We start from the raw sequence: 27,493 nt of genomic DNA on the forward strand, positions 1-27,493 counted from the left end.
TGACTAGGTTCTTACCAATAGAACATAAGCCGAGGATATGTGTATGCTCCCCAGTTTTGACCAGAAACGTTCTCCATCCCTTATTTACCCCCCTCGGAAAAGTCAATGGCAGCCCACTCCAGTTCTCTTGCCTGGAAAATCCCATGGATGGAGGAGCCTGGTGGGCTGCAGTCCATGGGGTTGCTAAGAGTCGGACACAACTGAGCAACTTCACTTTCACTTTTCATTTTCATGCATTGGAGAAGGAAATGGCAGCCCACTCCAGTGTTCTTGCCTGGAGCATCCCAGGGATGGGGGAGCCTGGTGAGCTGCGGTCTCTGGAGTCGCACAGAGTCGGACACGACTGAAGCGACTTAGCAGCAGCAGCAGCAGCAGGAAGGAAATGGTGACAACTGAAGCAGTTGCCTTAGGTTCAAAAATGAAAGTAACACATTAATGGAAATAGGAATTTCTTATTTTTTGTAAAACTTCTTTAATATAATTTATAGCATATTAAAAAACAGAGACATTCCTGTGCCAACAAAGGTCCTTCTAGTCAAAGCTATGGTTTTTCCAGTAGTAACGTATGGATGTGAAAGTTGGACTATAAAGAAAGCTGAGTGCCGAAGAATTGATGCTTTTGAATTGTGGTGGTGGAGAAGACTCTTGAGAGCCCCTCAAACTGCAAGGAGATCCAACCAGTCCATCCTAAGGGAAATCAGTCCTGAATATTCATTGGAAGGACTGATGCTGAAGCTGAAACTCCAGTACTTTGGCCACCTGATATGAAGAACCGACTCATTTGAAAAGACCCTGATGCTGGGAAAGATTGAGGGTGGGAGGAGAAGGGGACGACAGAGGATGAGATGGTTGGATGGCATCACCTACTCAACAGACATGAGTTTGGATAAACTCTGGGAGTTGGTGATGGACAGGGAGGCCTGGCGTGCCTCAGTCCATGGGCTCGCCAAGAGTCAGACACGATTGAGAGACTGAACTGAAAACTTCTTTAATATAATTTTTGTTATTTTTAAAAGGTAAGAAAGTGTTTTAGCTATAGTCTTAATGTCATTAATAATCAAAACTTAAATATTGCCTTTCTAAAAGGAAAATAGATCTCATATTTGCAGAGCTATTTGAGGAAAACCTAAAACATGTTTCAGCTGGCTTCTAGTGGCTTCCCTGGTGGTGCTAGTGGTAAGAACCCACCTGCCAGTGCAGGAGAATAATAGACAAGGGTTCCATCCCAGATCAGGGAAGATCCACTGGAGAAGGAAATGGCAACCCACTCCAGTATTCTTGCCTGGAAAACCCCATGGACAGAGGAACCTAGCGGGGTACATTCCATGGAGTAGTTAGCATGCATGTAAATGACGTTTTTGCTCCAGTCTGGGCAGTTTACAATTTTGAACCACTAGGAATGATTAGAAACATGACTGGAAAGGACTATGGATGCAGAAGGCATGCCGCAGTGTTAGGGGTAGAGATACCAAGAGTCTATACTGCCCTGCGGCAACATGAGACTATCAGGCTGTGGCCGGCGGAGGAGAGGCGGTGATATCATCAGTACAGGTTAAGGAAGAAAATGGGAAAAAGGGAGGGAAAAGAGACAAGCTAGTTACTGTTCAGTTTTACTATGTCTAACACCTTTCCTTTCATAATGCTACTGTGGAACATAGCATTTATTAGTTCAAAGCCCTGTGGTTTGTCTTCAGGGATCAGCATTTTTAAGTTATCTACCAATGCAAAACCTGGCAGATTTTGCATACCTGGAAGAATTCTTTTTTTAAATTGTATTTGTGTGTGTATTTTTGGCAGTGCTGGGTCTGCATTGCTACGCACAGGTCATCCCTAGTTGCAGCGAGCAGGGGCTCCTCTCTAGTTGAGGTGGGTGGGCTTGTTGCGCTGGCTGCTCCTGCTGCAGAGCGTGGACTCGAGGGTGCACGGCTTCAGTAGCTGCGACTGGGGCTCTAGGGCACAGGCTCGGTAGTTGTGGCGCGTGGGCTTAGTCGCTCTGTGGCCTGTGGGATCTTCCCAGACCAGGGATCAGACCCATGTCTCCTGCATCGGCAGGTAGATTCTTTACCACTGAGCCACCAGGGAAGCCCCTGGAAATTCTTTAATAGAGAAGATTGTCACAGCTACCTCTGGTTTTAAAGGAAAAGATTTTAATTTAAATAGAAGATATGTGGGGCTTCTCAGGTGGCTCAGTAGTAAAGAATCTGCCTGCCCATGCAGGAGACATTCGTTCTTTTCCTGGGTGGGGAATATCCCCTGGAGAAAGAAATGGCAACCCAGCCTGGTATTCTTGCCTGGGAAATCCCATGGACAGAGGAGACTGGCAGGCTACAGTCCAGGGGGTCGCAAAAGAGTAGGACACGACTTAGCAGGTAAAACAAACAAAGCTAAAGATATATTGATAGCTATCATTTACTGATCACTTACTATATGCCAGCTATTCCAAGTACATTATATATTTTAACTCATTAATTCTTCCAAATTCCTATTAAATAGGTATGATTATTTTTATCTCCACTTTACAGAAAAGGAGACTAAGGCACAGAGCACTTAAGCAATTTTCTCAAGTTCACACAACTAACAGATGGAAGTCAAGCAGTTGCTTCAGAATCTGTTTTACCTCCTAGCTACACTCCCTTGATCATTGAATTATTAAATCCAACAAAAATATATAATCAAAACTTCAATTAATGAACTTGCTAATTAGTCTTCCTTAATATATATTGTGTGAGCTTTTCTGGCAGTATAAATGAAATAACGAATTGACAGATTGTTTTTGTTTGAAATGAATTACACATTCAGATCTGCATAAAACAGGCTATTCTTGGCCAGAGGCTACTGTTAGGTAAAAGACGACCAGGACACCAAAGAGAGTGTCCGACAGGCTTTAATGGGGAAGCGCTCCCGGGCGGGGTTCCCAGGCGGGGTTCCTGGACCCAAACGAGACAGGTCGAGGAAGTCCACTCCCGGACTGTGCTGGGGAGTGGTTTATATGCGTTCGGTTAGTGGACCGGGGTTTGGACAGGTTGTTAGGTCGAGGTGTCACACGGGCTGATAGGTCCTTCTACGTGGCTGGGGTAGAGTGGCTTTAGCTGGTGAAGTGTGCTGTCATTGGTCCCCGGGACCTGGGAGGATCCTTCCGTTAGGGACCTTCTCGCAGGCGTCAGAGAGGAGGGGCAGCCCATCATGGCCGCGGGGTCTGGCCTTACAGCTACTAATTCAGGGTGCCTACCTACCCTAAGCAATTCCTAAGGGATCCTAAGAGATCAATTTCTCAACCTCCTTTCCTAAGCATAGCTGAGCTTTAATAGGAAACCACAGTGGATAAATTGGCTCTAAATACTATTAGATAAAATTTGGATCTGGAACTTTTTCAAAAATCAGTAAGGGCTGAGAAAAGTCATGTAAGTAAAGTGTGTATTGCACTTTGTTGTTGAAAAAAAAAATAGATTCATTGCAAAGCTAGCCAGATTACACAAAAGGTATTTCTTATTTCACATAGGATATTTTTTAATGACTTCATTATATATGTTCATGCTAGGTATTCCTTTTATATCCAAAGTGTATTGGGAGGGTCCTAGTGAGTCAAGCAAAGAGGCGTTTCAAAGAGTGAGTTTATGCTCCTGAACACTAGTGCCTGAGATCTTCATCTATGAGAGGAAAGAAGGGAACCTTTATTGATCATTTTCCATCCACCAGGAGCTTCCAGATATGTTTTCTCATGAGCTGCTTACACTGTGTAAAGAAGATGTGAAAGATTTTAAAGATGAGGAGCCTGCAAGCAGCAAGGCTTAGGAACCAAAACACTTCCTAAGTGTCCGGCAAATTAATTGTTTTATTTTTATTTAAATATTTTATTCAATGTAATATTGTCACAAGTCTACAAAATCAAATTGTTTTAATAGTGAAAATCAACTCCAGTTCTATCATTCCCCCCCCCCACCCCAGTCCCCTGGAAAAAATTTTCAGACTTTCCCTTTAGTTTTTATTTATTAAGTTATACTTAACATACAATATTAGTTTCAGGTATACAACATAATAATTTCATACTTTGTACATTACAAAATAATTGCCACAGTAAGTCCAGTTACCATCTATCACCAAAGTTGTTAAAATCTTATTAACTGTATCCCCTATGCATTCATTATATCCCTGTGACTCCCTGGAGATTTTTTAAATGGTTGCCTCCATAACTCAAAAATAATATGCCTATATATTTTTCTTTCTGAAATTGTTTATATTATTTTCATCTAAGTTACAAACATACAGAGTTTAAAAAGCCAAATCTCTCTTCAATGTCTAAAAGAAAAAGAGATCACCTTTTCCTGAATTGTCTGCAAATTCTGGTTCTAATTCCATCCCCAGGGAACCACACTCTCAGCAGTTTCTTCTGGTATTTATCTCCACATTTCTAACGCTGTTTCTTGATTTTTCAAAGTTCCGGGTGTTATCTATGACTTTTTTCTATGGAAGATGTGGATTTGGCCTCCTATACCCTCCTCTAGTTCTCCCAATATAGTTATACCACTATTCAGTGTTTATATAATGAGTTGTGTCTGACTCTTTGTGACCCCATGGACTGCAGCATGCCAGGCTCCCCTGTCCTACACTGTCTCCTGGAGCTTGCTCTAATTCATGTCCATCGAGTCGGTGATGCTATCTAACCATCTCATCTTCTACCAGCCCCTTCTTTTGCCTTCAGTCTTTCCCAGCATCAGGGTCTTTTCCAAAGAGTTGGCTCTTCTCATCAAGTGACCAAAGTATTGGAGTTTCAGCTTCAGCATCCATTCTTCCAATGAATATTCAGGGTTGATTTCCTTTAGGATGGGCTGGTTGGATCTCCTTGCAATCCAACAGGCTCTCAAGAGGCTTCTCCAGCACCACAGTTTGAAAGCATCAATTCTTTGGCACTCAGCTTTCTTTATAGTCCATCTCTCACATCCATACATGACTACTGGGAAAACCATAGCTTTGATTATATGGACCTTTGTCAGCAATGTGATGTCTCTGCTTTTTAATACACTGCCTAGATTTGTCATAACTCTCCTTCCAAGGAGCAAGTGTCTTTTAATTTCATGGTTGCAGTCACCGTCCACAGTGATTTTGAAAAGGCGTGGCAAATTGGGATTCCCTGATGGTTCAGTGGGTAAAGAATCTGCCTGCAATTCAAGAGGCACAGGAGACAGAGGTTCTATTCCTGGGTTGGGAAGATCCCCTGGAGGAGGAAAATGGCAGCCCACTCCAGTATTCTTGCCTGAAAAATTCCATGGACAGAGGAGCCTTGCAGGCTACATTCCAAATGGTCTCAAACAGCTGGACATGACTGAGTGACTAAGCGCATGGCACAATGAGACCAAATGCCATGATCTTAGTTGTTTGAATGTTGAGTTTTAAGTCAGCTTTTTCACTCTCCTCTTTCACCCTCATCAGTAGGCTCTTTAGTTCCTCTTCACTTTCTGCCATTAGAGTGGTATCATCTGCATATCTGAGGTTGTCAGTATTTCTCTTGGCATTCTTGATTCCAGCTTGTGATTCATCCAGCCTAGCATTTCATATGATGTACTCAGCATATGAGTTAAATAAACAGAGTGACAGTATTTAGCCTTGAAGTACTCCTTTCCCTATTTTGAACCAGTCCATTGTTCTACATCCGGTTCTAACTGTTGCTTCTTGACCTGCATACAGGTTTCTCAGGAGACAGCTAAGCTGGTCTGGTATTCCCATCTGTTTAAGAATTTTCCACAGTTCATTGTGATCCACACAATCAAAGGCTTTAGCACAGTCAACAAAGCAGAAGTATATGGTTTTCTGGAATTCCCTTGCTTTCTCCATGATCCATTGAATGTTGGCAATTTGATCTCTGGTTCCTCTGCCTTTTCTAAATCCAGCTTATACATCTGGAAGTTCTTGGTTCATGTACTGTTGAAGCCTAGGTTGTAGGATTTTGAACATAACCTTGCTAGCATGTGAAAAGAGCACAGTTTTACAGCAGTTCGAACATTCTTCAGCATTGCTATGATGAGGAACTCTGTGTGTGTGGATGGGGTTTATAGGGTGATAGTTCACTTTTGGATGGTAGAAAAAACATTTTGTTTCTTCTCTGTCAGGAAGCATTTAACAGGAGGCTTCCTGTGTACTGTTTTGGATCTGTCAGGAATCCTCTGTTCCTTATTGATTCCTGAATATTCAGGAATTAAGAGGAGAGTCAAGCCTCTTTCAGGGCTGAGGGATCCAGGCATTTCATTTGTTAGTTTTTCTATACGGTGATACGTACCCTCTTCCTTCTTGTGAACCATACGGTAAAAGTGATTATTTACAACTCTCCTTCTCTTTAATATGGATCGCCTATGTTTGTAAGTCTGGAATTTTCATCTTTATCTTTGCTGAGAATAACTACAGTATATATGCCCACACCATGTTGATTAAAACACCTTTGCTCCATCAGAGCTCTGGTCCCCGTGTCTTGCTTTCTCTCTCTTTCTCCCTCTCTCTTTCTCAGGCTATTTCTTTGGAGCGCAGAGGCTCTCTGAGTTCACTTTCCTGCCCGGGCTTCTAAGACCCTCTCGAGAAGGCGCTTTGCACCTTCACCCCATCGGGAGGGCGCCTGAGGCCTCCATGAACAGAGCAAGCCCCGTGCAGGGGCTTTATTGGCTTTCTACGTAAACCAAGAAATATCAGCCTCTTTCTCTCTCCTTTACTTTCTTATCGGTCAACTCTGGACCACCAGGATCCAGTCTATTAAAGGACCTCAAGACTTCTCTGGGTCTGTTTAGCTTTTTTCAGAAAAACATTCCTGTAATTTCTTGCCTTGGGAAGTGACTTTTAAACATTTTTGACAAAAAGAAATCATTTTTTATCATGTCTAGTTCACATATATATATATATGCACACTTATCCGAGGCATGCCTGTGTGTGTGTATACATATATGTGTGTATATATATATATATATATATATATATATGGAGAAGGCAATGGCACCCCACCCCAGTACTCTTGCCTGGAAAATCCCATGGATGGAGGCGCCTGGTAGGCTGCAGTCCATGGGGTCGCGAAGAGTCGGACACAACTGAGCGACTTCACTTCGACTTTTCACTTTCATGCATTGGAGAAGGAAATGGCAACCCACTCCAGTATTCTTGCCTAGATAATCCCAGGGATGGGGGAGCCTGGTGGGCTGCCATCTCTGGGGTCGCACAGAGTCGGACACAACTGAAGCGACTTAGCAGCAGCAGCAGCAGTAGCATATATATATATATATATATATGTTTATGCAGAAAAGTTTCATGAAACAATATTTATCTCTTCTACATGCACTCTGATATTTCCCGTTTAGTCTGTTGAATTTCATTTTCTTGACTATTTTTGACAGACCTCGTGTTTTACCGGCCATACTCTCTGCAGTGACAGCCTCGTTGCCCCAGTCGCTGAGTACTGCCGGTGGGCAAGCTTCAGCGGTCAGCCCCTCCAGGGATTCCCTCAGTTCAAAGAGTTGACATGCCCAAGGTCATACATCCGATAAGGGAGGAATATACTAATATTCTAGGGCTACCATAATAAAATACTGTAGACAGGGTGACTTAAACAACAGAAATTTATTTTCTTGGCCTTCTGGGGGCTGAAAGTCCAAGGTGAAGACGCCAGCATCTTCTTTTCTCTTTTCGGCTGCACTGTGTGGCATGTGGGGTGTCAGTACCGTGGCCAGGGATTGGACCCGTGCCCCCACAGTGGAAACACGGAGTGTTAGCCACTGGCCCAGCACGGAATTCCTTTGCTTACTTTTGTTATTTGGATGCACTGCACTGCGTGTGGGATCCTGTCTCCTGAGGCCCCTGTCCTTAGCTTGCAGATGGCCTCTTTCTCGCTGTGGCTTCACGTGGCCTCTTCTCCGTGCCACCCCCGGATGTTTCCTTCTCTTCTTGTAAGGACGCCAGTCGCACTGAATTACGGCTCTGCCCCGAGGGCCTCGGTTTAACTTACTCGCCTCTTTGAAGACCTAGTCTCCCAATTGAGGATAAAGGGGATAAAGACTGGGGCAATTCTGAAGAGCTGCTTTAGCTTCTGTGTCCCCTGTGGGCTTGGCTGAAGTAGTCACTGGACCTTGAATCACAGCTCTACTCTCCCTTTTGTCTAGTTCTTGTTTCCTTCTACAAATTCTGATGCCAAAGTCTCTCCCTGATGAATATTCCTGGGCTTCCCAGGTGTCAATAGTAGTAAAGAACCAGCTTGCCAACGCAGGAAACATGTAAGAGACCCAGGTTCGATCCCTGGGTCAGGAAGATCCCCTGGAGGAGGGTCTGGCAACAGACTCCTGTATTCTTGCCTGGAGAATCCCCTGGACAGAGGAGCCTGACGGGCTACAGTCCATAGGGTTGCATAGAGTGGGACATGATCGAAATGACTTAGCATACAATGAATATTCTAAACTCTCAGTTCTGTCTCAGAATCTGCTTCCTGGGGAGCCCAACCAATGACAGTGTTTGTCATGACCCATTAAACTGATTTCCTCATCCACTCAACATAACTGATTTCCTAACCCACAGTTTGAAGAAGCCTGGCCTCAGGGTTAGTTTCCTGGTCAACAGCTTTGATGATATGGCAGTGGAGAGGGACAGGTGATCCAGCCGTTCCCAACGCAGGCCTCCAGTTCACTTGGCTGTTTCCATCCCCATGCCTTACCCATGTCTCCTAGAGACCCGATTTCTCTGACGCCCAGGCCTTTCCTACTGAGTGTCTCCAGGAAATAAATCCCTCCTCCTCCTTGACTTCCCTGGGGGCTCAGAGGGTAAAGCGTCTGCCTACAGTGCCAGAGACCTGGGTTCAGTCCCTGGGTTGGGAAGATCTCCTGGAGAAGGAAATGGCAACCCACTCCAGTATTCTTGCCTGGAAAATCCCATGGACAGAGGAGCCTGATAGGCTACAGTCCATGGGGTTGCTAAGAATGGGACACGACTGAGTGACTTCACTTTCCTCCTTGAAGAAGGAAGGCGTAGCTTGGCTCCTGATTTTCTATGCCTGGGGTTTAAGAGTAAGTGACTGACCCATATATAAGGTTTCAACTTTTGCTTTACATCCCACACCTTACCCTTACTTTCTGCCAAATGTGGTGACTCCAAGTCCTGACCCTCTTTCAGTTTCTTCATAGTGAAATACTTGCTTATCTTCAGCATCCCCAAGTACACATACTTTAGACTGTGACTTCCTTTCCCATTGGGCCAGTTAAATTTCCTCCATTCTCTTGCCACCAAATATTTATTGAAATCTTGCATCTATTTATAATCCCTCTTCTGATTTCTGCTGAGAAGAGATAATGTGCTGTGTTCCTTTCACCATCTTTAACTGGAAGCTCATAGCTGGAAATGTCGTGGCAATCAGACCCCCTCTGTCGCTGTGGGGTGGCCCAGGAGACATTTATTTCTTGCTTTTCATACTTTGCTTGCATCTTTCTATGTGAGGAGTTTTTTTTTTAATATAGGGATCTTTGCATAGGATGTATAAATCATATAGAGATTAACTTAAAAGTCCTTATAAGCCATGATGAGCTCTAAGATTAAACATGATACAAGAGAGAAAGTGATTAAATATGTAAGACAGTGGACCCAACATTGTGGAAATTTAAAGGAAAAAAGTAGTTATATTCAACATAAAGAGTAAAATAATGGTGGATGAAAAGTAAAATAAAATTGGCCCTAAAGGTTTAGTATTGATAAGAGAAATTACCAGGGGTAGGTAACAATTTTCCAGCCTTATTAGGCATGATACTTTGGCCACCTGATGCAAAGAACCAACTCATTGAAAAAGACCCTGATGCTGGGACAGACTGAGGGCAAGAGGAGAAGGAGGCAAAAGAGGTTGAGATGGTTGGATGGCATCACTGGCTCAATGGACATGAGTTTGAGCAAACCCAGGGAGATAGTGAAGGACAGGGAAGCCTGGACAGGGACCCATGTGGTCCATGGGGTTGCAAAGAGTCAGACATGGCTTAGCGACTGAACAATAGCTCAGAAATATAAATAAGAAAGAGAAATGGTCCTAGCCTTCCTCAAGGAGTGCACTTCAGCTTAATATCGGAGAAGGCAATGGCACCCCACCCCAGTACTCTTGCCTGGAAAATCCCATGGATGGAGGAGCCTGGTGGGCTGCAGTCCATGGGGTCGCTTAATATAGAGATAGCCAAACAACAAACCAAAACCAAAAAATATCAACACAAATTCAACTGTGTGCTTCTTAAAATCCACCCCAATGCTCATATTTCCTATTAAAGAGTGGATCTGTAATATTGAAGAATAGATTCTGTTCACACCATGTGTCATATAATCTGAGCTCCTTGGAAAGATAAGTAGTTACCACAAATGGGAAGAAACACCAGCAGCCTCTTTCTAATTCTTCATACTTTAAATACTGAGAAGGTTCAGGAATGACTCTCTAATGCTGGGATTGTAGGCATGACAACATCAGGTTGAGGGTGATTTGAGGAAGGCCTTTCTGGTAGCCTTATAAATACACACAGGGAGTACAGGCTGGCCTTCTTGCCTCCTCTGGGGCCTGCCTCCCCAAGAGTATGCCTTGGCGGGTTTTTAATGAGTGGGCTGCCCCTTGTTTCTAGTGTTGGCTCTGGAATTGCTCTGGCATGACCCACAGCCAATTAATCTTGTCAGGCAGCCTATTGATTCCAGCTTTAGCTCAGGTACTGGCATTACAAATAACCATCCCAGCGAGCCACTGTCTCATTGGTATACCCATTCGCTTCAAGATGCGAGTAAAATATTTCAGTGTGGACAAAAGATAAGGACAGCCATTGTCACTGAAAAAAATTGCAACATGAAAATACACATATATTTTGGTAGGGTTTTTTTTTTTTTTAATTAAAAAACCCAATTACTGTGTATGAGGGAGTTTAGGAAGAGTAGTTTGAGAATCAGAGGGCGGTTTGTCAGCTAGTCGTGTGTAGATAGAGCTTGCTAATTAAATGGAACACGAGGATCATTGAAAACACTATTCTTCCCCTCCCTTAAGCCATGCTTGTGCTTTGGGTGCTGAGCAGGGGAAGCATGAATGTGTCTACCTGTGCAAAGGAGAGCAGACCCGCAGGCGGACTTGTAGGAGAACAAAGGAGGGCTTGACAGTAGCTGCCAGGTCACTGAGTGTGAGTGTGGGCAGAGGCTGGGCCCGTGAGTCAGCAAGGAGGAGGAGGCCAGGCATGTGTGGGCCATGAGTGGGCGCGAAGAGAAGACAGTGCAAAGCCATTTTGCAAATGTGACTATCTTAAGAAAATACCCATCAGTTCAGTTCAGTTCAGTCGCTCAGTCGTGTCCAACTCTGCAACCCCATGAATCGCAGCACGCCAGGCTTCCCTGTCCATCACGAACTCCTGGAGTTCACTCAAACTCACGTCCATCGAGTCAGTGATGCCATCCAGCCATCTCATCCTCTGTCATCCCCTTTTCCCCCTGCCCCCAATCCCTCCCAGCATCAGAGTCTTTTCCAATGAGTCAACTCTCATTGGAGGTGAGGTGGCTAAAGTACTGGAGTTTCAGCTTTAGCATCACTCCTTCCAAAGAACACCCAGGACTGATCTCTTTAGAATGGACTGGTTGGATCTCCTTGCAATCCAAGGGATTCTCAAGAGTCTTCTCCAACACCACAATTCAAAAGCATCAATTCTTCGGCGCTCAGCTTTCTTCACAGTCCAACTCTCACATGCATACATGACCACTGGAAAAACCATAGCCTTGACTAGATGGACCTTTGTTGGCAAAGTAATGTCTCTGCTTTTCAATATGCTATCTAGGTTAGTCATAACTTTCCTTCCAAGGAGTAAGCATCTTTTAATTTCATACAAAAAAGCATTAGAAAACAATTCATTAGCAATTCTAATTTTGAAAAGCAAAGCATTGCTGATAATGCCATCTCACAGATAGTCATTTTGAATTTTTTAAATGACATTTTTTCAAAATTATATGTGTGTTAGCCTGACGACAAACCTAGATAGCATATTAAAAGCAGAGACAGCACTTTGCCAACTAAGTTCAAAGCTATGGTTTTTCTCACATATGAATGTGAGAGTTGGACAATAAAGAAGACAGAGTGCCAAAGAATTGATGCTTTTGATCTGTGGTGCTGGAGAAGACTCTTGAGAGTCCCTTGGACTGCAAGGAGATCAAACCAGTCAATCCTAAAGGAGATCAAACCAATCAGTCAAAGGAAATATTCATTGGAGGAACTGATGGTGAAGCTGAAGCTCTAATACTTTGGGCACCTGATGAGAAGAGCCGACTCATTGGGAAAGACCCTGATGCTGGGGAAGATTGAAGACAGGAGGAGAAGGGGACAGCAGAGGATGAGATGGCTGGACAGCATCACCAGTTCAATGGACATGAGTCTGAGCAAGCTCCAGGAGATGGTGAAGGGCAGTGAGGTCTGGCGTGCTGCTGTCCATGGGGTTGCAAAGAGTCTGACATGCCTGAGTGACTGAACTGAATTGAGTTAGCCTGATAATTAGTGGTGAACCTGCCAGTGTCACTGAAGGACAATGTTTCAGCTTACATGTAGTTCCAGCAGTGAACTCATTCAGAGTTGCCTCTATAAATGAGTGGCCCAAGGCAGAACAAAGGAGCAAGTTGAAGACCCATAGGTAATTGCGCTGCTGCTAAGTCGCTTCAGTCGTGATGTATGCTTAAATTTTCTACCTAAAATAAGCTTAAAGAAGAAAGGTGGTACTTTTCTCCTCCTATCTGTTAGGCAACGGCATCTATATTGAGTTTCTTTTGTAATTGTACATGGGATTTCTTTTTAATCTGCATGAAAGTGTAAAACTGAAGAATAGACTCATATAACATTAGGGTGAAGAGGAATCATAGAGATCATCTTGATGAAAAACCACATCTCTAGAATGAAGCACAGATTCAGAGAGCTGAAAAGGACTTGGCCAAGGAATAGAGTGGGGAGTCTAGGAAGTTTGACCAATGGGAAACAAGGGCACTGGCCCCCACCCACAGCAGCCTCCTGAAATGTTAAATGGGAAGCTCAGAGGCAGAAGCTGCAGAGCGTTCACAACTCCACAGAGAGGTGAGAGGCAGGAGGAGAGGCACGGGGCTGGCGCTGCAGAAGATGCAGACGAGGAAGAGCCCTGTCTGGTGCCGCAGGGCCCGTCTGTGGACCGCAGGCCGGGGCAGGAGACACCCAGTCCATCTGTAATCATAGGAGCTTCCTGGCTGAGAAGTGGCTTATCAGACCAGAGCTTAGCTAGAGTTCATGTCCCATTGCTCCTGTTCTTAGCCTGTGTTTTCCCTCTGAGCTAATTCCGATCTGCTGGGCTTGCTTCTTGCTGAACTTCCCAAAGAGAGAAAGGGCTTGTCAGATTTTTTCTGAAAAAATCCACTGAATCCCAAATAAAAGATTTCTTGTCTTTCTCTTCTCTTTTACTGAAATCCTTTAATTGCCATTTACCAGCTCTTCATGCAATTTTGTTTTTTTATGAAAAAATCCACTGAATCCCAAATAAAAGATTTCTTGTCTTTCTCTTCTCTTTTACTGAAATCCTTTAATTGCCATTTACCAGCTCTTCATGCAATTTTGTTTTTTTATGTGTTGAGGACATCCAGTCAAGGGTAAGATGAAACAGTTGGGCAGCAGTTAAGTATACAGTACTTTTTAATTTTAAGTAAAATAAAAAACTAAAATCTTATTTTTAAAAAGTAAAGTTGGTAGCCTCCAAGACTCTCCTGGGGTCGGGGGGGCACTAAAATGGAAAATCTATCTATCCAGAATACAATTAAGTAACTGAACTCATTATATTATGAGAATAGCTGTGATGTTGTTTGTAATGGTGGTGTCTTGGCATTTACTTTGTAGAACATAAAAATGACTTTATAAAGTCATTTATAAAAAATGATTCCTTTATAAAAAATAAACATCAATGGTGCTATGGACTAACCTAAAACAAATAGACTGCTAGTTATTTCTCCAGCAAAAATGGGCTTATTTAGTATTAACAATGAGTTGCAGTTCACAGTGTGCAACCAGGTGAGCCTCATGTCCCCCGAAATGGAGAGGAGAACTCTTATAGAGGGGGAAGAAGTGCGGGGCAAGCAGTATAGTAAACAGGGAGTCCATGGCTTTTCAGCGGGTGAGCTCTGACTGTCAGGCTGGGCTCTTACCAGGGAAGAAGTCTTCTTCCTACTGGGCTCATCCGAGGGCATGAGAGCTCCCCCTTCTGGTCTCTTGACTCTCCTTAACTGAGATTTCTGTTCATTAATTTTTTACAGGCTGAATTTTGTCTCCCCTTCACTTGTTGAAGTCCTAAACTCAAGTGCCTCAAAATGTGACTGTATTTGGAAACTGGGCCTTTAAAGAGGTAATTAAGTGCGTATGATGTCTTATGAGTGGGCCCTAATTCAGTCCGACTGGGTCTCCTTGTAAGAGATTAGCACAGAGCCACGCACGGAAGGGAGATCCCACGAAGACACAGGGAGAAGTTAGCCGTCTGCAAGCAAGTGAGAGAGGCCTCAGAAGAAACCAACCCTGCTGACATCTTAGTCTTAAATGGTAGCCTGCAGAGCTGCGGGAAAATCCGTTTCTGTTTAGTCAATCACCGGGTCGCCAGTACCTGGTCTCGGCAGCCTTAGCAAGCTAACGCCAACAGCTTCAGGGTGTGCTGCATCTGGCCCTCAGGTGTCCTCTACCTGGGAGAGGGTTAAAGTTCAAGACAGAGATTACTCTCTCCCACTTACGGGTCTTCTCAAGTGGGATGATTGGAGAAGGTTCTGTTTGAAATAAATTATCCTAGGAGAGAAGGGCACAGGCTGCAAGAGAATGTATGGTCCTGAGGGGAGCAGAGAAAATCTGGCCCCAGGGAAAGGGCGTGCAGGCTCCCAGGAAACAGAGGTAATGGGTAGATGGGTCCTGTGAACCTCATTGCCTCTTCCTTCCCAGTAATCTCTCTAACCCTCCTGGAAGAATCATTAAAGTGTTTCTTAATGAATACAGTTCTGTTTCATTTGACATATTAATGAAGTATGTAAATTCTCTGGTTACCTGAAGTGCAGTGCAGTAGGGGGTGTGCAACCAATTTAGTGGATTGCATTAACTTTTTCTAGATGAACGAGGTTAGGGTGGACAATATAAAGGTGAATAAAGTTTCATCAAATTTTTATTTATATCGATAACCTCAGATATGCAGATGACACCACCCTTGTGGCAGAAAGTGAAGAACTAAAGAGCCTCTTGATGAAAGTGAAAGAGGAGAGTGAAAAAGTTGGCTTAAAGCTCAACATTGAGAAAACTAAGATCATGTCATCTGGTCCCATCACTTCATGGCAAATAGATGGGGAAACAGTGGAAACAGTGTCAGACTTTATTTTTCTGGGCTTCAAAATCCCTGCAGATGGTGATTGCAGCCATGAAATTAAAAGACGCTTACTCCTTGGAAGGAAAGTTATGACCAACCTAGACAGCATATTAAAAAGCAGAGACATCACTTTGCCAACCAAGGTCCGTCTAGTGAAGGCTATGGTTTTTCCAGGAGTCATGTATGGATGTGAGAGTAGGACTATAAAGAAAGCTGAGCGCTGAAGAATTGATGCTTTTGAACTGTGGTGTTGGAGAAGACTCTTTCCCTTGGACTGCAAGGAGATCCAACCAGTCTATCCTAAAGGAGATCAGTCCTGGGTGTTCATTGGAAGGACTGATGTTGAAGCTGAAACTCCAATTCTTTGGCCACCTGATGCAAAGAGCTGACTCATTTGAAAAGACCCTGATGCTGGGAAAGATTGAGGGCAGAAGGAGAAGGGGACGAAAGAGGATGAGATGGCTGGATGGCATCACCAACTCGATGGACATGGGTTTGGGTGGACTCCGGGAGTTGGTGATGGACAGGGAGGCCTGGTGTGCTGTGATTCGTGGGGTTGCAAAGAGTTGGACACGACTGAGCGACTGAACTGAACTGAATATATAATGTGCCTATGAATTGGCATGTAACACGTATTTCTTACTAGAGATGGTGATCAAGGAAATTCAGAACCATTCCTCTAAGACAAAACTGACCCGTTCCCTTTCTTTCTTGAAATGCTTTATTGGACCCTCAGTGTCTACAGAACAAAGTCCAGAGATTTAGCAAAACCTTCAAACTCCCAAGATGGAGCCCCAGTCTACATGTCTGTATTTCTTCTTATGCTTTCAAACTGAGGAGCACTTTAGAGTATGTAATGTGCCAGGAGGTACTAAGAGCCATCCGAAAACAGGCTATGTCTCCTTATCACAAAGATTTTGCTTCCTGATGTGTATGGAAAATATGCTTTCTATGTTTAGTAGCACAGATATATTGTGAAGTAGAATTTAAAAGTTGCACGAGGGGACTTCCCTAGTGGTCCAGTGGTGAAGTGCCTCACCTTCCAGTGGTCCAGTGCCTCACCTTCCAGGCGGTGAGGCAATGAGGTCCCCAGGACCCATTACCACTGTTTTCCTGGGAGCTTGCATGCCCATTCCCTGGGGCCAGATTTTCTCTGCTCCCCTCAGGACCATTTATTCTCTTGCAGCCTGCCCCCTTCTCTCCTAGGGTAATTTATTAAAAGGGGACACAGGTTTGATCCCTGGTCAGAGAACTAAGATCCCACATGCCCCGAGGCAACTGAGCCCACACACTCTGGCTCCTGTACTGGGCAACGAGAGAAGACCAAGCACCACCTCTAGAGAAGACCGAGGACCACAGCTAGAGAAGCCTGTGCTGCAGTGAAGACCCAGCACAAACAAAAATTTTGAAATAATAATAAAAAGTGCATGGATTTTACAATAAGAGATTAGCATGCCTGGAGGTTGGGACAGGATTCTCTTCTCTGCCGTTCCGAGTAGGCCGAGTAAACACTGGAAGAGCTGTGCTGCAGGCTCCAGAAGTGCCGACCCTGTCCTTTCACATCTGCCACGGAGTGAAGCAACTCATGTCCAGCAACATGCAGGTATTGCGATGCCGCATGGAGCCGCTCCAAGCGCTGCGGGCCACACAAAGCGCCCTGCTGGCACTGACCTTAGCCAGCAGGCAAAAGCAAACCACAGGCGCTGGAGTTTAGAAACTCAGGTTCAAATGCCGCTGTCTCCGGCTACAAGGCTCTTAGCCAGCCTGTGAGGGAGATCTGCCTGCAGCACCTGTCACCCTAGGGGTCCTCAAGAAGTATTTGACCACAGAGCTTGCCAGGCAGTTTCCACTTCCTCCCATGTGGCTGCACCGGGATCTCTCCCAAACTGAGCCCTCAGAGGACGAGTAAACACATAGACGGGTTAAGAGTCCCAAAGCCAGTGTCTTGAAACAAGTCTTTTAAGTCCTCTAAGCTCAACTGCTTCTTCTGAAAGATGGGACTGATAATAGTACCTCCCTAAGAGAGTTATTTTGAGGATGAAATAAGATAACATATATGAAAACACTGCGCAAACACACGTCCTCTTTTACTACAATGAAAATTATCATTTCTTTGATCATCAGCTTATACTTGCCTTATACCAAAGGTTTATATAAAGTTGGTTTCCATTAATACATGAAGTGAAGTGAAGTCGCTCAGTCATGTCCGACTCTTAGCGACCCCATGGACTGTAGCCTACCAGGCTCCTCTGTCCATGGGATTTTCCAGGCAATAGTACAGGAGTGGGTTGCCATTTCCTTCTCCAGGGGATCTTCCCGACCCAGGGATTGAACCCGGGTCTTCTGCACTGTAGACAGATGCTTTACCATCTGAGCCACCAGGGAAGTCTCCATTAATACATGGAGCACCTAATATTTTTAACTGGTTCAGGAACAAAGAAATGTTCTTTCTTTAATTGCACCAGAAATAAAACAAAAATTACACTGCTCCAAAGTTCTTAGGATTTTATAACATGGAAAATACATTTTCTAAACTCTGCTGAAGTTATAATAAAATTATCAAAGCTTAGGAAGTTATTAATAATTTTTGTTCCTAATTCTTGTGAAAATGTGGGCTTTACTTAAAGAGAGTAGTTTAAATCTACGTGGTGGGCTCTAGGGAGATGACTGCAGCAGCAGTGTCATTTTTAATCTAAATCTTAACATAAAATCATAGAGAACAACAACTTGGCAAAACTTAAAATCCCATGGACAACATTTATACTGATGCTTGGCTACAAGGCACCCATACAAACTTCAAAATACATGTGAGTGAGGGCAGACCAACAACAGCTGCAAAACCTGAATCCTGTGTCAACACATGGGCAGGAAAAGCCGAAAGAAGCAGTGAAGTTTGACGGACTTCAGTGGACTTGAGAAGAGAATCCCTAGATGGCAAGGGCTGTTTATCGGAAAGCGAGTGGGCACGTTTTGCCCAGTCTGGTAGGTGGTGAGTGCAAGGGGTCTGCTACAAAGACTGAAGGTGCTTAAGCTGCCCTAGAGACTGACCTGCCTTCCAGGACAGAGGGTCCCGCTGAAGGGAAATGCTGAGAGTGGAGTCAGAACTGAGCTGGGCAGAGAACAGAGAGGAGGTCAGATAAAAGCGGTGGAAGGGAACAGAACCTGGCAACCTCATAAAGCAAGGTGAGTCTTAACACTTCTTGAAAACCACAGAAGAGAGAGTTTATGCAGTTAGAAAAGTCACTCAAAGCCATGTCTCCTGCTAAAAGTTCTGGAAAGCCATTTTTACATAAAAATGAGGAACAGATAAGTACTGAGGCCAAATGTTCTTGCAAAGTTATGTCTAAGAAACAATGAGCAGGATATTATCTCTAATTTTTGAAGAAGAAATGCAAAATAAGGGGACAAAACAAATACTAAAAATTATAATTAAAGAGAAATTTTCTTTAATAAAAAACAATATGAAGTCACATATCTTTTAAAAAACCATACTGTGTAGCTGAGAATGTTGACCTGGAATTATCAACACCAAGACATATTTCTAGCAATCAAAACCAAAAGTGACTTAAAAGGTAAAAAAGTGTAGATTATCATCAGGTTTTTTTGACAGCTATACTTTATGCCAGGAAAAAAAATGGAATAACGTATTTAAGAGACACAAGAAACAAAATGTAAACCAAGGATTTTATATACTGCAAAACCGACTTTCAACCATAAAAGGCACAGAACGACAGTTATCATTATGCAAGGATTCAGAGAATATTGGTCTCATTAGCCCTTCCTGAAGAATCTAGAGGAGGATGAGTTTTAAACAATCAAAATGATTAGATAGACATCAGTAGAAGAATTGGTGGTGGACATTGAAACAGTTATCTGAAGAACTAATGCTAAGAGCTCTAATGAGAATTAAAAGAGTACCATATGTAAAAGCTATATTTTCACATAATGTAGATATAACTATAAAAATACGATGAGGGTGAGGAGAGCATATGAAAAAAAAACTTAAGCCATTGTTTTATTTAAAAGATTTTTTTTTTAATGTGGACCGTTTTTAAAAGTCTTTATTGAACTTGTTAAATTATTGCTTCTATTTTATGGTTTTTTGTTTTTTTTTTGGCTGCAAGGCATGTCAGATTTTAACTCCCCAAGCAGGGACCAAACCAGTGTCGCCCCCATTGGAAGGTAAAGTCCTAACCACTGGACCGTGAGGGAAGTCCTGAGCTGTCCTTTGTAATTATATTGGTGGCGGTGATATGTGTATAGTTATTCTAAGCCTGTTCTGTATGCAGTGTGGGATACTGTAAACGAGTGTTATAGGGTATTACAACTCCACCATCTACTCTACCCTTGGAAACTAGAGTACTGGAGTGGGTTGCCTTTTCCTACTCCAGGGGATCTTCATGACCCAGGTATCGAACCTACATCTCTGGCCTCTTCTGCGTTGGCAGGCGGGTTCTTTACCACTAGCACCAGCTGGGAAGCCAAAAGGCAGTACTGTGAGATTTTAACCTAGCCAATTTTATGCTTTTACTTCATCTGTATCTCTCTTCCTCCATAACAAGATTTCTAGTTTCCAAGGGTAGAGTAGATGGTGGCGTTGTAAATCTGACACGCCTTGCAGCAAAAAAAAAAAAAAAAAAAACCCATAAAATAGAAGAACCAGGAGAGATAGTGAAATGAAAGGCAAGGACAGAAACCTCTTAGTCCTAAAACAAACCCAAGCAATATTGGTAGGTTTAGGTGAGCTGTTTTTTCTAAAGTGGGTTTAGGTTTTACATAGAGAAATAAATCTTCACAAAGCCCGAATCATTTGGAGTCTGATCTTTTGAGACTCAGAGCCGAAATATTTCCTTCCTTTAACTATTGCTGAGACAAGTTAAGAGCCTTTAAACATTTAGATGGATTATTTTACACATCATTGTTCGGCCAAATTATCTTTAAATGAGAAAATGAAGGAGTGCCGTCAGAATACGACTGCCAAGTCACATGAGCACGCATTTCTAGGGGCACACCTGCAGTGTGGTTAGGACAGGCAAATTCTAACTTGCAAAATGCACGCCTGGAAAAAGGGTTAGGTTCCTTCCACTTGCCTTCCGTTTGCTCCAGCGTCCTAGTGGCTTATCCTGCCCATCAGTTCAAGTGACCTAGTTAACTGAACTCTCGCATTAGACCATCCACATTCGTCATTGCTCTAGCCCTCCTTTTTTTTCCCCTGCCTTCTTCATTTTTCTACTATTCCTATTATCCTCTCCTCATTTTCCCCATTATAACCCACACTCCTTTGTCTAATTTTTCCTTCTTCATTATTCTAACAGAAAATATCTGCTATTTTGGAAACTGAATGCTTTAGAATGAGGATGTTATGTAAGTCCACTGAACAAGACCAACAGAGGGAAGAACACGTGGTCTGTATAGAACAGCAGTCCCCAAGCTTTTTGGCTCCAGGGACCAGTTTTGTGGAAGACAACATCTGCATGGATCAGGGAGGGGGAAGGTTTGGGGATGATTCAAGCACACTACATTTATTGTGCACCTTATTGCTATTATGTCAGCTTCACCTCAGATCATCAGGCTTTGGATCCCAGAGGCTGGGGGCCCCGGTGTAGAAGCAACTCCCATTTTGAGTTAGTGTGTAAATTTCAAAAAGAAAACACATTTATTAAAGTTGAGGCTAATGGGTAAAACTCACGTATTAAGTCAGCATAAAATTTCAGACTAGCATTGGCAGACGTTTATGAGGGCTTTTGGAATCTGTAGAAAAACATAATAAATACATAATAAATTTTCCCTATCTGTTGCTTTTCCAGTTTTTGTCTTCTGTGAAAGTGCCTCCCACCATCAAGGCTGCAAATGTGGGATATTCACTCCACTCAGGTTTAACAAGGGCGTCGGCCAGTCGCTTGCTGATGGGACCAGCGAGAGAGTCAGCTGAGGGGGTGAAGGTGAGAGTTTCTCATCGAGGCTTTCCTTCTTTCTACAAGAGGTGGAAGGGGAAGCATGCTCCTGCTTTTTTTGGTTACAGTTGTGTGAGGACCCAATGTCAGTGGCAATGGCAGCTGTTTTTCAGTTTTGAGGAGAAAAGCTTGAAAACAAAGTCTAACAAGCTGAGACTGGTAAAGAACTGAAAACAACCTGAGCCCCTGACACGATCCTCAAGCTGCTGGATCAGCCTGTCGTGGGACTTCCATGTGACACAATACATGTCTTCACTGTTTTAAGACACTTTTACTTGGAAATTATGTGACTTGTAGTTGGAAACATCCTAACTAATACATACTCTGATAATAATATAGACTTCTTGAACACAGTCTATAAGGACACAGTGTAAATCAAAGCAAACAAATGCAATTAAGTTAGGGTAAAACTTGCTAAAATGTCCTGAATTGTTATTACTTTTTTCATCCAGCTTGACAGACTTTACTTAATTTCAGGCGGATAGACTCTTATCAGCAAAATGTGATCAATAACATTAGCAAAACTTAGAAGTACATTTGTTGAATTATTTATACTTTTCACACACTCTATTGAAACGTGACCAATCCAGAAATTATGGTTTTGTTATAGAAACTGCTCAGAACAGATAGACTTTCTTGTGTCAATTTTCTTTGAAAAATAGTTATTTTATTATAAATTAAACATGAATTTCTTCCTAGCAGTAGTTTGCACTGTCTTTCCATGCCATGGCCACAATAACATCCTGGGAAAATAAAGAAGTCAAAAATCTGTATAACAGTTCCATAGTACACTTGGGTCCAGCCAGATATAGAGTGTGAACAGACAGTAATATTGGAAATGGAGGCTATTGAGGTCTGATTTGGAGAGGGGAGAGAAACAGCAGAAGAATGAAATCTGAGACTATTTATCTCCGTGTCCCAGCTCCACATACTCTTTTTACAAAAGATTTCAGTTCTTTCCAAAAACACATGAGAGAATACTGATTGAAGGATTTTTCTGAGTAGCCTTTGACCACCGGGGAAGTTCCGAAGTACCCAGTGAAACTGAAAACACGAGGAGCATCTCTGTTTGAGTTGAAGTCACTCAGTCGTGTCCGACTCTTTGAGACCCCATCAACTGTAGCCTGTCAGGCTCCTCTGTCCATGGGATTTTCCAGGCGAGAATACCGGAGTGGATTGCCATTTCCTTCTCCAGGGGATCTTCCCAACCCCGGGATTGAATCTGGGTCTCCTGCCTTGCAGGCAGACTCCTTACTGGCTAAGCCACGAGAGAAGTCACAAAGGTCAGCCCGCTGCGTTGGCTGGGAATCGAACCCGGGTCAACTGTTTGGAAGGCGGCTATGCTCACTACTATACCACCAATGCTGCTTAAATTACACACAGATCTTCTACAGTGTCAATAAATGACTAATAAAGGCAGTTAAAGAACTTAACCGAAAGGATGGGTGCATGCGTGCCAAGTCACTTCAGTCGTATCCGACTCTTTTCAACCTTATGGACTGTAGCCCGCCAGGCTCCTCTGTCCATGGGGATTCTCCAGGCAGGAATACTGGAGTGGGTTGCCATGCCATCCCCTTCCAGGGGATCTTCCCAACCCAGAGAGCGAACCCGGGTCTCTCATGTCTCCTGCACTGACAGGTGGGTTCTTTACCACTAGTGCCACCCAAGGAAGCCCATCTGAAAGGATATCTGCCGTTTAAAGCTTTCCTTGAAAGAAGAAAAGCCTTTCACATTTAATTATCTCACTATAACTTGTTCTCATAGTGACTACTCCAGAGGGGTGGAGCGGGGCGTGTCACCTAGATTGTGGAGAATAGCTGATTACGAAAAAAAATTTCCTAAGGGTGAGTTGGCAGGAAAGAAAGCTTTGGCAGAGATTCTTTAGAAACAAGTCAACTGGAGTGCGGGATTGGATGGTATCCACGTAAGAGATAAACTAGGATCCCAGTGCTGGGAAAATGTATCTATTAACACATTCAATCTTAAGCTTACTCACTGCAGTTTAAAGCTATTTCTTTTTTGCTCATTTCTTTGAAAATATAACAGATAATTGGTGACTTTTTCTATATCCTAGTTCCTTCAGTTAACTCTTAGAACACTGCAGCTCTTCTACCTTCCTTTTCTCAGATTAACCAAGAACATCGTTTCCTATATATAACTATTTTCCAGCCATCATCAACTAATCATCAATCACTTGAATATTTTTTCCCCATGACTTGTACAGTATGGTCAGAAGACTATTTGCCTCAGAATTGTAAATGTGGATTCCTATGTCATTGCATGGACCTAAAATAAAGATCTTTGAAGATGCAACTCTTAGCCACACCAAAATCTGAGAACCACTACTTTAAAGAATTCCACAGCTCTCAATTTGAACACAAAGATTGAATTTGACCAATCATGTTTTATCAAGGTCTTTAGCAATTTAGTTTAGAGAACATATGATGTATTTCTTAATAAATTATAGTTATTCTAATCCCTCCAAACATTATTTATTCATAATGAAAAACTACCTATCTGATGTGAATTATTAAAGTTACTGAGCTAGGATATGGCAAGTCAATTTCAAAGTATTTCTAGATGAAATATGCTACAAAAAACATGATCCAACAAGTCAATGTCTCTTTTTATTCTTTTATGAGAAATCTTGAACAACCTGTTTTTTTCTCTTGATGTATAAAATTCTAAAAATGGGAATTGTTAAAGAAATGATGACATACAGCTTCAGTAATCTTTGTGGCATTGCTGGGTATCATTACAGTCTTTCTAAATCTTCCTTTATGGAAGAATCCAAAGTAACAGAACTTTCCCTGTTTTCTTCTAATTCATTTAATTAAAACTTCTACCAACCTAGAAACCAAGTGAAAGCTCCTAAATAATTTCTGACATGAACTAAATTTTACTTCTGATTCATAATGACTGATTATAACCCTGTGACAGTTACAGAAAATTAATTAGTTACAAAGAGCAAGAACTCTAGAAATAAAAACGCAGAGGCTGAAATTTGAATTGTAATCTTTATCATACTATGTGAAAACAGTCAAATGGAATTAAAGAACTTGGGTCACTAAAATAATATTAAGGAAGCTCTTTATTATGCATTGGTTTTTGAAAAAAAAAGTAGGTGTCATATTCTAGCAATATGAATTACATAAAATGCACACACAGTATTTTAGTTATGAGTACAAACTTGCCCAAAATTCTACTTCCAGTCAAGCATGAAACTTGTAAGACTCATAGTCCTAATATTTTTTAATCACTTGGGTTAAATATTAAGAAGAAACATTTGGGTCTCTATGCCAAATGGACTGACTCAGTCTCAGGAGGGTATGTCCTGGGAATCTGCCTTTACAGCATTAAATATTTACATATTACCCACACCACTAGCATTCTGCTGAGAGTTCCAACGTCTTCCTTATCTATGAGATCCAGACAGGCAGTGCTTTGTTCATCTTAGAGTTTGCCACAGAGTGTTTACTGGAAATCCATAGCTGAAATCTGTAGGCAATACAACTGGGCAATTTCTTCAAATAGACAATGAATTTTGTCCTTTTTCAAGCATCTCTTTTGGGGTAGAAATGTATTGACTGGTGTTAAAATCCATGTACAATTAATTGTCTTACATCACCTGGGCAAGTATAATGGCAACCTCCAACTACAACTTTCTTACCTCACTGATCCACTGATAGGCAAACATATTCTTTGTTTTCTGACAGAAAGAAAGCAAACCTGTATAATATCCCAGAAAGCTTTGAGCAGAAGATTCTGCAGGAGTCCTGTTTATATGGACTTGGTATTGGTTTGGTTTGTTTAATCAGTCTCATTGTCTTCTAGGAAGGCACCACAAATGCTGATGTAATTTAAGCACAATAGACTGCACTAATCACAGCGTGTTAATCCCATCTGCTTCTCGTGGAAAGGAAGCAGTATTCCATAATGGTGTGAAAGAACCCATGAGTTTTCCCAAATCTGACCACTCTCCTTACTCTGTCTTCTTGTATTTCTTTCTCCACAGTTCTTTAGTATCTTTCCCACCCCTTCATTGCCACTGTCATCACAAAGCTTATCTATTTTCATATGAGAGGTTTTTATAAGAGAGAAAGTTTTGGGGAGGTTTAGTTGAATTTCATCATAGTCCCTCAGTGATAAAATGGTCACCTTCTAAGATTCTGTTATCTCTAGGAAAATATTTATTGCTATCCTTTAAAGCAGAATGTGGTGTTTTGATATAGCTTCCTTAATAAGAAGCTAAAGATATTTATTAGGAATATTCTACATGAATAGCACTTAAAATATTAATTTAATACACACTTGTTTCCTGTTCTTTTATTCCTCTACTTGATACAGATGTAGGAAAACATTTCTGTCATTTGAGAATATACCTGTTTCTTTTAGCCACATTTCATAATGCCATACAAAATTAGACTAAATAAAAATAAATATGAACTCCGGGAGTTGGTGATGGACAGGGAGGCCTGGTGTGCTGCGATTCATGGGGTCGCAAAGAGTCAGACGCAACTGAGTGACTGAACGGAACTGAACTGAACTGATGGTTAGAAAAAAATGTGCAAGGGGCAAGTGGGGTCAGGGTCTCTGCTGTTTCTCTGGAGGTAGTCTTCAGGGTCAGACAAGGTAGGAGTTCAAATAATAACAGTTTGTAAAAATCATCCTCCCCAAGAGCCTCTTACAAGGAGATTTCTGAACTCAAGAGTTCTTTATAAGATTTCTGAATTTGCAAAAAGCAATATTTGGGTGTACACATGGCACCAGGGGTTTGAAGGCAGTTGGTTTAACTTTACTTTGAAGCCAGGGAAATTCTAGTGAGTTCTACTCAGACCTTTGGGGAAAATGAGGCTAAACTATTTTTAGAGGATGATTTCTGTCACAATTGGGTACGTTAGCAGAAGCCCAAAATTAGAAAAGAGGAAATGAGCTCTTATTCTACTGAATGTTCAGTGTGAAATAGTGAATCACATTAATGGGTTTCCAAGGCCTGAAGAGGATCTGTGCTTTTTTTAAAAAAAAGTACACTTTAACAGTGTTTCAGACTAGGAGTTCTCTACTCATTATTGCTATTAAAACCACTCAAGATATTTTCCCAGTTTTATTGAGATATGATTGATATATAACATTGTGCTTGTTTTAGGGGTACAACATAGGGATTTGATATATGTATATATTGTAAATATCAATTTATTTAACATCCACTTCCTCATAGTTGCACACTTTTGTTTAAATGATGAGAACTTCTAAGATTTGCTGTCAGCAGTCTCAAATATCAGTTCAGTTCAGTCACTCAGTCGTGTCTGACTCTTTGCGACCCCATGAATCACAGCACACCAGGCCTCCCTGTCCATCACCATCTCCCGGAGTTCACTCAGACTCACGTCCATCGAGTCAGTGATGCCATCCAGACATCTCATCCTCGGTCGTCCCCTTCTCCTCCTGCCCCCAATCCCTCCCAGCATCAGAGTCTTTTCCAATGAGTCAACTCTTCACATGAGGTGTCCAAAGTACTGGAGCTTCAGCTTTAGCACCATTCCTTCCAAAGAAATCCCAGGGCTGATCTCCTTCAGAATGGACTGGTTGGATCTCCTTGCAGTCCAAGGGACTCTCAAGAGTCTTCTCCAACACCACAGTTCAAAAGCATCAATTCTTCGGCGCTCAGCCTTCTTCACAGTCCAACTCTCACATGCCTACATGACCACAGGAAAAACCATAGCCTTGACTAGACGGACCTTAGTCGGCAAAGCAATGTCTCTGCTTTTGAATATACTATCTAGGTTGGTCATAACTTTTCTTCCAAGGAGTAAGCATCTTTTAATTTCATGGCTGCAGTCACCATCTGCAGCAATTTTGGAGCCCCCCAAAATAAAGTCTGACACTGTTTCTACTGTTTCCCCATCTATTTCCCATGAAGTGATGGAACCAGATGACATGATCTTCGTTTTCTGAATGTTGAGCTTTAAGCCAACTTTTTCACTCTCCTCTTTCACTTTCATCAAGAGGATTTTTAGTTCCTCTTCACTTTCTGCCCTAAGGGTGGTGTCATCTGCATATCTGAGGTTATTGATATTTCTCCCAGCAATCTTGATTCCAGCTTGTGTTTCTTCCAGTCCAGCGTTTCTCATGATGTCCTCTGCATATAAGTTAAATAAGCAGGGTGACAATATACAGCCTTGACGTACTCCTTTT

The 27,493-nt window shown here is 42.4% G+C and overlaps 1 long non-coding RNA gene across 1 annotated transcript in view; it reads left to right on the forward strand.

The window, feature by feature from the left end:
• The window catches only part of LOC132659306 (uncharacterized), a 60,929-nt gene extending 36,642 nt beyond the window's left edge, over positions 1–24,287 (forward strand). Inside the window, exons 2-3 of the long non-coding RNA XR_009599583.1 lie at positions 14,263–14,351; positions 21,152–24,287. This is a non-coding gene — a long non-coding RNA (uncharacterized LOC132659306). The remainder of the gene's footprint in view (positions 1–14,262; positions 14,352–21,151) is intronic.
• The last annotated feature ends 3,206 nt before the right edge of the window (positions 24,288–27,493 follow it).

The sequence above is a fragment of the Ovis aries genome, chromosome 2, assembly GCF_016772045.2.
Source record: "Ovis aries strain OAR_USU_Benz2616 breed Rambouillet chromosome 2, ARS-UI_Ramb_v3.0, whole genome shotgun sequence".
Classification (NCBI taxonomy): domain Eukaryota; kingdom Metazoa; phylum Chordata; class Mammalia; order Artiodactyla; family Bovidae; genus Ovis; species Ovis aries.